Raw genomic sequence first — 13,619 nt, 5'->3', positions numbered from 1 at the left:
GTTAAAACGACCAATTATCGAAATCTGCGATTTCACAACATCAAATAATGTTTTCGATTTGATCTCAAGTTATGCTAGGGTAGTTGTTCTATACTCGCGGTTTGCATTTGAATGTTCTCCAATTTCTAAGAACTGTCTAAATACAAAAGTCAATCAAACTAAGCTGAGCCAAGCTAATAAAAAATACGAATGGGAAAATTTCGATTTCGAAAACAACACCTGAAGAACATTTATCGAATTATTTTCATGGCATTGAAAAATAGTTTAAAACGTCTGCCGTTAATAAAAGGAAAGCAATTAAGAAGATATGTTAATATTTTTCACGAGAAAGAGCACCCATTCCCATACTCGAAAATTAAAAAAAAGCTATAGGATTACTCTCGACCGATACCATCGACAAGTATGTGCAAGTACATGTTTGAATAAAACTCCAGACAAGAGGGGAAAATAATTCTTCATGATATTTGCAACATTCTGTTTGACAGGCTGTGTTTGCTTGCTCTATTGGGTCGGTTGAACACATATTACGTGTTGTATTTTCAGTTGGCTGAGCTCTATAAATACAACAATGATACCCAGCGCGTTGATGTACCGCTTCGGACTGTGAAGGAGGGTTATTAATAATGTAGTGCGAAAGCTGGCCCATCACTTTTCAGAGACCAGAGTGCTCCAAATATATTCTGGACTTGTTCGGAGGGGGGTGACATATGGGGTCCAACTGCTTAGTTGTTTGCGATGTGATGTCCCCGATGACTGCAGGGTTGACTGACTTTCAACACAATCAATGTCCTGCTTGGGACGTGGCATCCGGGAAGCGTCTGCCCTACTATTGATTTAGTGGGTGAAGTGGCGATTATTCCCCAGCCAGAGTGACCATTATGGGAGCTTATCTGTTTTATGAATCATGGAGACTCTTCCTGGATGGAACATTTATTATTTTAGATATGGTTGTCTATTGTCGTATACACAATCCATTGTAGTGGCATCAAATTTTGAAATGATGTGAGGGTGATGCATTAAAAAATTAATGATTATTATTGTTAAACTCAATTATGTACAGATTAAAACTTTTTTTTATCAATTGTTTGATCAAATATGTATTTGTATATACTTTACATATTAGAAATATATATCAAAATTTATTTATGAACCATATATGGGAAATCACGTGATATGACTTTTATCGTCATACCATTTTTGGGAGAATGATTTACAATTTATTTTCGTCCTTGCTTCTAGGTACTTGTCTCTGCAGTTTTCAAAGGGAACGCAATTTATTCACATTCAGAAATCTTTCTGCAATGGAATGTGACAAGAGAGTTTTCGACAAAAATCACTCATCATTACGCGGATTCATCAAATGCTTCCAATTTAGTCGCCAGTTCTGCTACGAAGCGTGAAAATCGTGGAAACCGCAAGCCGCAAAGCATCGCTTCTATTCTCCGCCAAAAATCTGCTTTCATATTTATGTAAATGTACGCGTTATGTGGCAAAATATCGTTCAAATATAGCAAGTTTAATGATGGGATTTTCTTTTGAAGGACGTACTCATAGAAAAATAATGAATTTTTCGCATGGATGCTTATCGCTTTCGATGACTGTTTTCGAAGTCAATGCCGCACCCCCTACTTCTGGCGAGGAGAATAAATATCGTACCAATGGGAAACTCGATGAAAATTTACATCCCACAAGTGGTGTCTATCATTGTTACACGCAGACTTGTTCTGGTTGATTATTGCTAAATGAATTCGGTTTGACGCGGGCTGGAGAAAACGTGAAGGTCATTAGGGTGAAATCATTAGTGATTTAGATTCATTCTAAATCAAAGAACATATTTTTTCCCCAATTGCTTGAATCTGTTCGGCTCTGGAGCGAATAGAACAAAGCCGTTGGTTTAGTTTTTGTGTAAAACTTCTGTAGACCGAGTCACGGGAGATATTTTCGCCCCTCGATATTTTGGTCAAAGTAGTATTTATTTTGAATCATTATCAATCGTAAATTTTTCTGGCTGTGTAGTTTCTGATTCTTTTCAAACTTCCAGAAAATAAAATCCATTACAATAGACTACGAGATAAGAAGAGATCAAGGAATGAAAGAAACATTGATGTGGGTACTAGATTGATAAAAGCTCGTTGCTATCCCGAGTAGACGAAAATAGCTGAATAATATCAAATGTTGATAAGTTAGCAAAATGAGATATGGACATGATTGATATAAGAGACAAGAGATCAGACGATAATATCAATATTTTTCACTAAAATATCATGAGAAGAAGTTATGCTATTTGTATTAAGTTATCAATATCATGTGCCATTAGTTTGATCTTATTCATAGCATATCTTGGTATTTAAATGATATTTCGGTGCAAATTTTTGATATTGTTGCCTGTTCTTTTATCAGTTTTGAAAATTTTGTCTTGATCTCTTATATCCATCAAGTCCATATCAAGACAAAATTTTCAAAACGACTTATCTGCTTTTGTAAACAAAGACTCAAACGACGATTTGACGAATCTGATAGCTCTCCCACGCAAACCAACACCATCAACAGGTAGAGGAAACATTCACCTATCTATTGGTGGTGTTGGTTTGCGTGGGAGAGCTACAGGGGATGTCCAAAATAACTGGGATAGGCAAATTTTGGGCATAATTAGATGTGTTGTAACTATGTCAATTATTATCCGATTTTGACAATTCAGGGATGCCTGAACTATAAATTTAATGTAGTTTCACCATATGTCCATGGAACCGACCATGGTCATCGGATACCGGAGATATTCCGGGTTTTTCGAAGGTAGGTTCACAACCGTGAATTTGTGGTGGGTATTGGGATAAGTTGTGGTTGAAAACAGAATAATATTAGTAACCACAAATAAAGTAGGGCTGTTTCTGATTGGAACCATATGTTGAAATTCGAAATCGGACCAGGATCAAGTGAGATATGGCTATTTGTTCAAAATCGGTGCCGATCGGGAGTTTTAAAAGGGACCAGGCCACAAATTCATTTGAATCAAGCTTTTTGACCGATCTTCCATTATGATTACATTCCAAAAGTCTTCTGATACGTCAATAATGAAAAACCAACCCGAGCAGCACAAGTCAGACAACATTTTTTGCAGCTGCTTCAATGCGACTAAATTTGATCACATATGAGTTGCAGTGACCTATGTGGAACATGTGTGCTACTAGGGAATTAAAAAGACGGATCCTTAAGTCGCTGGGGTGCCCCCGGGGAACCTGTAGAAGGGGACATTTAAGTTTTAGCGTTAAAACTGGTCATTCGACGGTTCTATTTTCATGGTTTTCTATCAGGAAGCGAGGTATGAATATAAAATAGACCACTGACGGCTTTGACCGCTACCGGGACCTACGGATTGTCCCCGGGGAACCTGTAGAAGGGGAAATTTCAGTTTTAGCGCCAAAACTGGTCATTCGACGGTTCGTTTTTCATGGTTTTCTATCAGGAAGCGAGATATGAATATTAAATGGACCACTGATGGCTTTGACCGCTTACGGGATCTACGGATTGTCCCCGGGGAACCTGTAGAAGGGGACATTTAAATTTTAGCACCAAAACTGGTCATTCGACGGTTCGTTTTTCATGTTTTTCTATCATGAAGCGAGGTATGAATATAAAATGGACCACTGACGATTTTGACCGCTTCCATTGTTCCAAGGAAATATGTTGAAGGAAACATTTCAGTTTAAGCGCCAAAACAAGTCACTGGACGACTCTTTTTCATGGTTTTCTATCAGGAAGCGCAGTATGAATGACGACTCTGACCATTTCTAGGACCTACCAACTGTCCCATGGAAACCTATAGAAGAAAGCATTCCTGTTTTTGCGCCAAAACTGATCATTCGAACGCTGTTTTTCGTGGTTTTCGATCAGGAAGCGATGTTTGAATATAAGATGGACTACTGACGATTCTGACCACTTCCGAAACCTACAAATTGTTCCAGGAGAGCCTGTAGAAGAGGACATTTCAGTTTGAGCGCCAAAAGAAGTCATTCGACTACTCTTTTTTATGCTTTGCTATCATGAAGCGAGGAATAAACATAAAATGGATTATTGGCGATTCTGATAACTTCCGGAACCTATGGATTGCTCCAGGTGAGCTTGTAGACGGGGACAATAAAGTTTTGACGCCAAAACTAGTCATTCTACAGATCTTTTTTTTCATGGTTTTTGATCAGTAAGCGAGGTATGAATATAGAATGGACCATTAACGATTCTGACCGCTTCCGTGACTTATGGATTGACCCAGGGAAACTTGTATAAAATGATATTTCAGTTTTAGCAGTAAAACCAGTCATACTTCGTTTGGCGCTAAAACATAAAAGTCCCCTTCTACGGGTTTCCCTGGAGCAATCAGTTGGCCCTTGAAGAAGCATATTCGCACCTCGCTTCCTGACAGAAAACTATTAAAAAAGAAACGTCGAATGACTAGCTCTTGCTCAGAAACAAAAATTCATCCTTCTGCAGGTAACCCTTGGGTAATCTGTTGGTTCCAGAAGCAATCAAAGTAGTCAATGATCTATTTGATATTCATACCTCACTTCCTGATAAAAAAAACCATAAACAACGAGCCGTTGAATGACTAGCTTTGGTGCCAAAACTGAAATGTCCCCTCAACAGGTTCCCGGAAACAATCCGTAGGTTCTGGTAGCGGTCAAAGCCGTCAGTTGTCCATTTTATATTCATACCTCACTTTCTGATAGAAAACCATGAAAAACGAACCGTCGAATGACCAGTTTTGGCGCTAAAACTGAAATGTCCCCTTCTGCAGGTTCCCCGGGGACAATCCGTCGGTCCCGGTAGCGGTCAAAGCCGTTAGTGGTCCATTTTATATTCATACCTCGCTTCCTGATAGAAAACCATGAAAAACGAACCGTCGAATGACCAGTTTTGGCGCTAAAACTGAAATGTCCCCTTCTGCAGGTTCCCCGGGGACAATCCGTAGATCCCGGTAGCGGTCAAAGCCGTTAGTGGTCCATTTTATATTCATACCTCGCCTCCTGATAGAAAACCATGAAAATAGAACCGTCGAATGACCAGTTTTGACGCTAAAACTGAAATGTCCCCTTCTACAGGTTCCCCGGGGGCACCCCAGCGACTTCAGGATCCGTCTTTTTAATTGGTTTTTCATTATTGACGTATCAGAAGACTTCTGGAATGTAATCATAATGGAAGATCGGTCAAAAAGCTTGATTCAAATGAATTTGTGGCCTGGTCCCTTTTAAAACTCCCGATTGGCACCGATTCTAAACAAATGGCCATATCTCACTTGATCCTGGTCCGCTTTAGAATTTCAATATATGGTTCCAATCAGAAAGAGCCCTGCTTTATTTATTGTTACTAATATTATACTGTTTTTAACCACAACTTATCCCAATACCCACCACAAATTCACGGTTCTGAACCTACCTTAGAAAAGCCCGGAATATCTCCGGTATCCGATGACCATGGTCGGTTCCATGGACATATGGTGAAACTACATTAAATTTATAGTTCAGGCATCCCTGAATTGTCAAAATTGGATAATAATTGACATAGTTACAACACATCTAATTATGCCCAAAATTTGCCTATCCCAGTTATTTTGGACATCCCCTGTATTAGATTCGTCAAATCGTCGTTTAAATCTTTGTTTACAAAAGCAGATAAGTCGTTTTGAAAATTTTGTCTTGATATCATGTTTTGTTATTCTGTACATGGCTTCTGCCCGCAATGAAAAACGACAACAAAATAAATGTCATTCCTTGTCGTTGATGTGTTATTGCCCAAGGATGGTCTAGTAGTCTAGAAATTTGATTATATCAAGTTTGACATAGAGAATGGGAAACCTGAACAAAATTTGATAAGAACACATCGAGATAGAGAGATATCGAGATATGAAGGTTATCGAGATGTAGAATAGCTAAAATCTTCGTGGATTGGAGGGGCCGAGAAAATCATCGACATAGGGAGAGATATCGAGATATGGAACATCGAGATGTGGAGAGCCGACTGTAGTAAGCTTTTGGCATATTTATTTCATTCGCAACTCACGCTTAAGGTCACTCCTGACGGAATCCAATTTTCAAAGTACTCGCGTTTTCAAGGGCACACCATTCAATACGGAAGCAACGCACAACTGTCATTTTTATTTTTTCTCGCATGCTGCGACGCAGCAAAGCTGAAAAAATAAAAATGACAGTTGTGCGTTGCTTCCGTATCGAATGGTGTGCCCTTGAAAACGCGAGTACTTTGAAAATTGGATTCCATCAGGAGTGACCTTAGCTGCACTCATTAGGTTCTGTACAACATCTGGCTGCAGCATTTTCTGTACGGAAATCCATTTTTGCTTTCCTCAGATTTGACCTTCTTAAGTTTGCTTCCGTAGTGCACGCTTCATAATAGCAAAGTACTTTTCGATATGCTTTACGTAGCTTAGCTTGATGAACACATCGAGTTGCTAGTCGTAATTGGCCGAGATTGTTGGTTCTAAGCACAGCTCACTAATTTCATAATTTTCTCGGCACTAGTAAGGTTCTCACTGTACATGCTTCAAAGTTTCTTCAATTCAAGACCAATAACGATGCCGGCTACGTCCTGACACTTATTGCTACAGGAGACCGAGGAAGCCTCTGCCTCTCCATGACCGCACTGGAAAGGAATAGTATGTTCGTTGGGAAGAAAATCTATTGGAAATCGCCATGGTAAGCGAAGAACAACCCCATGATGATACAAAGACGGAAAAGCAACGCGTGTCCAACGTATTTTCCCCAAGACTGATTCGATATCTTAACTATAAATTTGATGATTTTGGACCCCCCCCCACATCGTAACACTTTTGTATGGAAGGCTTAATTTTTTTGTATGGATTACGAAAGGCACCTAACTTACTCGATGGCTACTGCAAACTATTTAAAATCACGCCTGTTTTGACCGGAGCAGAGTGCAATACAAGCGCATGAGCCACCGAATACCAAATAGATATTTTTTTCATTTTCGCGACGACTAAAACACGCACTGTATTGTGCTCGATGGCTACTCAGTATTTTTCGATATGCTTTAATGCCCATAAACTCATGATGGTGGTAGGTCGTTTGTCACAAAGTCGTTTGACATAATGTTGTTAGGCATAAGGGCATTTTGGCATAATGCTCGTTTGGCATAAAAGCATATGGCATAATAGTTGTGTAATCACCGATGTCGAAACTAATGCTTAATATGTTCAATTATTTATTTATTATTGTCGCTCGAACATTATAAGAGAGATGCTGTTTTGAAAAATATTGTGAATTAAAGATTGTATCAAATCACTGCTCGAAGGAACATTGGTAGTTGCCATGAAATGTTTATTATATCTGCCATTTCCACTTAACATCCTTTTGCATCTGCTTTGTTTGGTTCCAATTCTCAATGTATACACTCATTCGGTTCAAGGGAAAAGAAGATATATTTTTTTTTTCTTTCAAAGGATGCTTTTCCCGACTAAAGGCAAGAGAGGATATAATTCCTTTATTCAATACAGGCATTTGTTCAGTTTATGGCAAGGGAAAATATGATTCCTTTTTTCAAAGGATCAAAGGTCAGAAGGCAAAAGACGATATGGTGCCTTCTTTCAATTCAGGAATTTGCTCGGCTTAAAGTAATTTAGAATATCATTCCTTCTTTCAATGAATGCATTTGCCCAGCACAATGCAAGAGAGGATCGTCGTATACGCACTTGACTCAGCCGAAGAGTCATGAAAATTGCGAACATGAATCAACTAAATACAACCGCTTGATTATAACATCGTCAATAGACTGCCTCTTGCGATGCCAGATTGTTTCAACATCAATTCCGTAGATTTGCTCAAAAATTTTGGACGGCCCAATTCCAGTCACAAACCTTCCAGTTCCAGTACAAAAATGAAGTAAGATCTGGCGTTAGTCGAATTTTCTCTCGTTTTCAGATGTCACAATTGCCATGTGCGCTATCATGTGCATTACTCATAACAGTCGCGACAACCGAAAATGGGAGAAAATTCGATCACAATTTGTGTGCAATTGAACGAATGTTATGAACCAAGAACAAAAGTGTGCTGACAACCGAGCACTTTCTTCTACTTTGGTTACTTTGACTTTCGTTGATGATTAGGTTCTTTCTATATTTTTTCCACATAAACCGTGGGAAAATCATTTGTAATTATTACAAATAAAGAAGTCAACAGAGTACCCTAAGTCTCTAAAGTATCAAAGGTTGGGCTTGAAGTTCTATGGCGAAAATAGACTACTATTGCAATCGAAATAGTACAAAAAAGACATAACACATGGAACGTTTTCCGAAAAAAATAATAGAACGACATCTGCTGTATACACCGAATTTGGCGAATCACATGGCAGGTGGCGGTAGTTGGAAAACGTTAAACTCGAACAAAACAGATTAGCGCGCTGCCGACGATCAATTAGCTAGCTAATGATTATTTGAATCAGTGAACGATGAAATAATCTTGAGTGTTATGTAAGTTTGTCTGTGAAAATAGTGAGTTGACTTCACGAAAAAATCAAATAAAAATCAGGTGGTATTTAAAAAGTTATTGAAATAAAATGTTAATTCAATAAAATGCATTCCATTTTATCGATCTTTTGAATAACATGATGAAATGTGAGATTTTGTTCGGAAGAAATGTAACAAAAAAGCAAACCAACCTTGTCCCATATTGAATGTACCCGCATATCAGTTTCATTAGGAATTTTCATGATTTTTTCATAAACTTTTTTTCATGGATTTAAATTGTTCAACAGTAATTTATTAAACAAAGAATAACTTATCAAAATTTCAACAAATTTTTTGCCTTAATACACTGAAATATTTACAGCGAACAACTGGCCAATAATCTGGTGTAATATTCAATGATTTCCAAATCCAAAAATAGAAATCAATTTTTTTCGTTTCTGGGAGTTTAAATAGAAATCATTATGAGAGTTCATCCAAGAATCCCTAGAGATATTCAGGAATTCCTCAACAAATTCCCCTATGAATTGTTACTTTAGTTCTTCCATGAGTCCTCAAGGAGTCCTCAAGAGTTATAGAAACCTCTCAAGAATTTCTCCGGCAGTGTCCGGATACTTTAAAGATTTTTTTTCTTCAGAAATATTTCCGGGAGTTTCCATATAAATTCTTCGAGGAATTGTTTCGGTTGTCCTTACAGCAATTTTTCCGGGAATTCTTCCAATACAAATTTGTGGGAGAATTTCTGGAGGAAATCCATGGATCGAATTTCTTGTAGGGGTGTGTGAACAAGACACCAGAGAACCATAACAGACTAATATGAGACAATGCCCGTATGAATCAACGATTAAAATTAAAACTGAGAAAAAATCTGTAGATTTCCGCAGAAATTTTCGAATTTCCGTAGATTTTACCTACGGATCCGTAAATCCGTAGAAAGCATTCAATTCCATAGATCTACGGAATCTGGCATCGCTGTGCCTCTCATTAAAATTTCTGCTTTCTCAAGCTTTCGTCTGTTCGGTTCAGATCGTCTTTCTCACATTCCATCTCTTTCATACCTCTATTTTAGTTAATCCTTCATTCCTTCATTAACAAGTCGCACCCCTGACGATTCAATAACGTGTGTGGCATTCGTAAATCTGCGTATAAACGTGTGCGCTTTCTTTCTTAGCTTTTCATAATTGATCTAATGGTTTAAACATATTTTAAATAATCAGATGGTCAATCGTATTCACTACAAGGATATGGTTTCTTCTTTCATTTCAGGAGTTTGCTTGGTTTTAGGAAAAGTAATACTAATGACACACTGATGGTATTCGTACTATGGTACAAGAATCTTGAAATGAGTGCCATACATATTATTGTCTTCATTATAGATAGCCTTGGAATTATTTTCTTGTCGCCTTGGGTTTAGGAAAGGATAGTAATGATCCCTTCTTTCGAAGGACACATTTACACGGCAGAAGCCAAGGGATGATATGAATTCTTTTAATTCAAGCATCTACTAGGCTCAATGCAAGAGCTGAAATGATTCATTCTGTCAAAGGGTACATTTACTCGGTGTAAGGCAAACGAATGTATAATCCTCGACTTAAATTGAAGCTACATATTTTAATTTGAAAATCACTACAATAGGGGAGAATGATCCTAAACTTACCCCCTAATAGACCTTTCCCGTCCGACCAAACACCTATGTTTTGTATTTTTCCCTCAAATGTCCTTGAATTTAGAGCAATGTGGTAATGCATAATATAAACTGGTTTCATGAAACGGTAATTTTCTCAAATTTTTTTTCAAAAGATGTTTTATGAGGTAAATATTTCTGCCAGACAATGTTGATCCTTGACGAAGATTAAAGCAACTACTGAAACCTACTAGGGCTACCGGTTGGTCGAAGTCCTATCAACGTGATCTTTGCAACGGTGCGGCCTAGTCGGAGGCTGCACCAAACCCTTCGATAACCACCGACACAACAGTTACGATAACATGGGACACCGGGAATCCACCTACTCCGATGAAGGTTCTCCCGGATATTTCCCGAAAAGTGGCCAAACTACGTCCGTCCAACAACAGAAATATTTTTCACCCCGGCGGAACCATCAGCAAGAATAACAACCTTCAGCGATCGAAATCTATCTCCTTGCCGACGTATCATTACTACCAACAACAGCATGATGTCTTCGACGAATCAGAAGAAAGTACCGCAGCTGGCTATCCAGTGGTCCCATAGATGGACATGGTAGCACCGGGAAGGCGAGGCTTCGGTGAGTCACCATCCAGGGAACCAGGATCACGAGGATACACCACAAATCAACGAAAACTGATCTACTACTATGGAATATTGAACAAAAAACACTACGGTTCTGAAGCAGATCTACGTATTGCTATATGTGCAGCATTCAGGGGCAGGACTACTCGAGTGGAATAGGCAACACCAAACCAACGCAGCCAAAAATTGAGGTTAAGAATAAGAAAAATGCTCCCGTCCCACCTCCATTGGAAAAGGTTAGTTCCCATATCCGGTAAGGCTTTTATAATTAAATTTAAACTAATGTCCTGCATCTCAGCCCGATCATGAAGCGGAGGTCCAGAACGGCCACAAAATGCCACTGACTCTGTTTAACAGCAGTCCCTAAAAACTCATGGGACGCAAAGACTCCGACTTTGACAGCGGTACCCTGGACAAACCAAAGTCACGCCTCAATCTGACATCGTTCTTCCGACGGGAAAAGACCTTTGATATCGTAGTGCTCGAGAGCGACCGGGTACTGCGCAGCTGTGAAGACACGCTCATGTGTCAGAAATAAAATCGACCATGTCGCCACCGATTTAACGACTAAAATCAACCGTCAAGTCTCTGCTGGAGAAGGATCAAGCTTAACAGCAGCAACATCAACAACGCAAACGAAAGCAGATGCAACCGTAGAACCAAGGTTCAAATCCAAGGCTCCTGAAAAGAAACGCAAAAAATGTCAACCAACGCCTCGATGATGGACTTCCAGAAGAATCAGCAACTCGCCACTCAACAAAAATCTGAAGCCCCCCTAAACAATCCCATAACCAAGATGAATACACCACTAGGTGTTCCAATCTGCCAAATTCACGATTCAGCCATCTTGGCTTTTAGTATGGGAGAGGAAGCCGGTTTGTTTTCGTTTTGCACTGAAAATGAATTTTTCACTCCCGCCTTCTTCTCTTCCACAAACTAAGCAGATTGGAGCACCTAGTACTGTATTCATCTTGCCCATAACCTTGCTCCACAAAAGTCAACTCCACGACCAATCAACACAAATTGTCCGAAGTTAAGCAGATCATCAAAGTGGAGGCGCCCAAAAATAGATTTTATTGGTGGAACTAAGCAAGAAATAATCTCCAGAACGCTTAATCCTGCCTCACTTCCATCTCCACCACCCAAAATAAGCTTCTACTTTGGTATGGCTGAAACACCGAAGTAATTTTCTAAAGAAGAATCACGTATGTCTTCAGGGCTTTTGGTCATGCAATAAAATATGATGCATCATAAATACAAATCAAATTACGAATTACAAATAAAATTGTAGGTGATCTGCTAATGTAAATCTTAAGAAGTTTCGCAGATCTGCAGGAAGAATTTCCGCTCAATCGGAATTTCTTTTCTTCCATATAATGTCTAGAATGCCCTTTGTTCCATTGTTAACGAAAGTAGATTTCATATTAGGTATCCTGGACCAGGTTGGTACACTGGATTCTGTTTTTACGCGATTTATATTTTCTCAATTTCCCACTCATCCTAAATGCTTAACGCATATCAATTATCATGTGATTTTTTTTTTTGATTTATCCTGGATTTTTTGAAACATGTTGCGAAGAGTTTGGTGGTAAATTGAAGTCACACGATCAAAAACACGAGCGAAAAAACATCGTGTAAAAACAAAATCCTGTGTATTTCCCACGTGCAGCAAATCACACAACTGTTGCTATTGCCGATTCTAAAGACACGATAGTGTCTTTAGCTGTTTTGTTTTAAATTCGCTATTAGACGGTTGTACTTATTTCGCGCTTTCTTTGTGTTCTATGGGTTTTTGTCGTGCCGTGTGATTAGGGAAGGAAATGAAACACCAGAACATTCTGTTGTAAAGGAATTCCAATCTGAAAAAGTTTTTCCACTTGATTGTTATTGTGCAGTATAAACCAGCAGTGATCTTTAAGCGATAGTCTAGTATGTGATAAGATAACGTGTGTCTTAAGGATTTAATACAGGAACAGCCACCTCACGCAAGACAAAGATAATTTCAATCAGCATGCAGTTGTCGCACTAGTGGCTATCATGGCCAATCCCATAAGAAAACAATGGGATTTGGCATAATAGGAACCAAAATTACGAATAGTGCCACAAGTGGTACATGCGTTCCTTTTATGGATTAAAAAATTTTGGGCACTAACACGAATTTGATTGTGGTTTCCACATTGGTTCTAAGGAGCGGAAAAGAAAACCTTTCGTATGACGTATCAATACCAGGGTTTCAATCCAAAGGAGAATGAGCAAATCTCTCACTTATCACGTCTGTATACACTCTCGATAGGTAGCATACCGTGAGAGACGTTTTTCGGTAGCTGTTACCAGAGTCTATTATATATAGAGTTGCGCAAAGAGTGAAGCCAAATCTACCTATTGAACTGTCAAACCGTCTACCTATCGAGCAAAGTAAACAAATGCTTGTTGGTGAGGCGGAAGTATTGTTATCACCTAATGATTATTATGGCGAATTAAAACGCATGAATTGAAATGTATCAGATTTGATCTAGAAACAGCTTCAAAAAGCATCATTCAGAATAAGTGTAAGAAGATCCTCTTTGCGTAACTCTATATAATAGACTCTGGCTGTTACGATAGTGAACTGATTCGGGGGGCTACAACCCATGATAAATTTCTTCTAATAAGCCCCAATTACGGAGGACACCGGTTCTGATGAGGCGGGTGCTAAGCTGTCAAATTTTTGTTGCCACCAATCGAGCGAATGCCAACGGCACTAACACCATGCCGTAGTCTATGAAAAATAAACACTGCAGTGAGTGAGAATGTTCTGAAACGCACAAAGTTTGGATAATGCAAGAAACAACTGTTTCTGCTCAGCACAGAGTTTCTTCTACCAAC

At 38.9% G+C, this 13,619-nt stretch overlaps 1 protein-coding gene across 1 annotated transcript in view; it reads left to right on the top strand.

Annotated features, from left to right (window-relative positions):
• LOC134221316 (potassium voltage-gated channel subfamily KQT member 1-like) overlaps positions 1–13,619 on the top strand; it is an 802,936-nt gene that overhangs the window by 114,144 nt on the left and 675,173 nt on the right. The gene's annotated exons all lie outside the window — the stretch shown is intronic.

The sequence above is a fragment of the Armigeres subalbatus genome, chromosome 3, assembly GCF_024139115.2.
Source record: "Armigeres subalbatus isolate Guangzhou_Male chromosome 3, GZ_Asu_2, whole genome shotgun sequence".
NCBI lineage: Eukaryota > Metazoa > Arthropoda > Insecta > Diptera > Culicidae > Armigeres > Armigeres subalbatus.
This window is presented reverse-complemented; position numbering and strand designations above follow the sequence as displayed.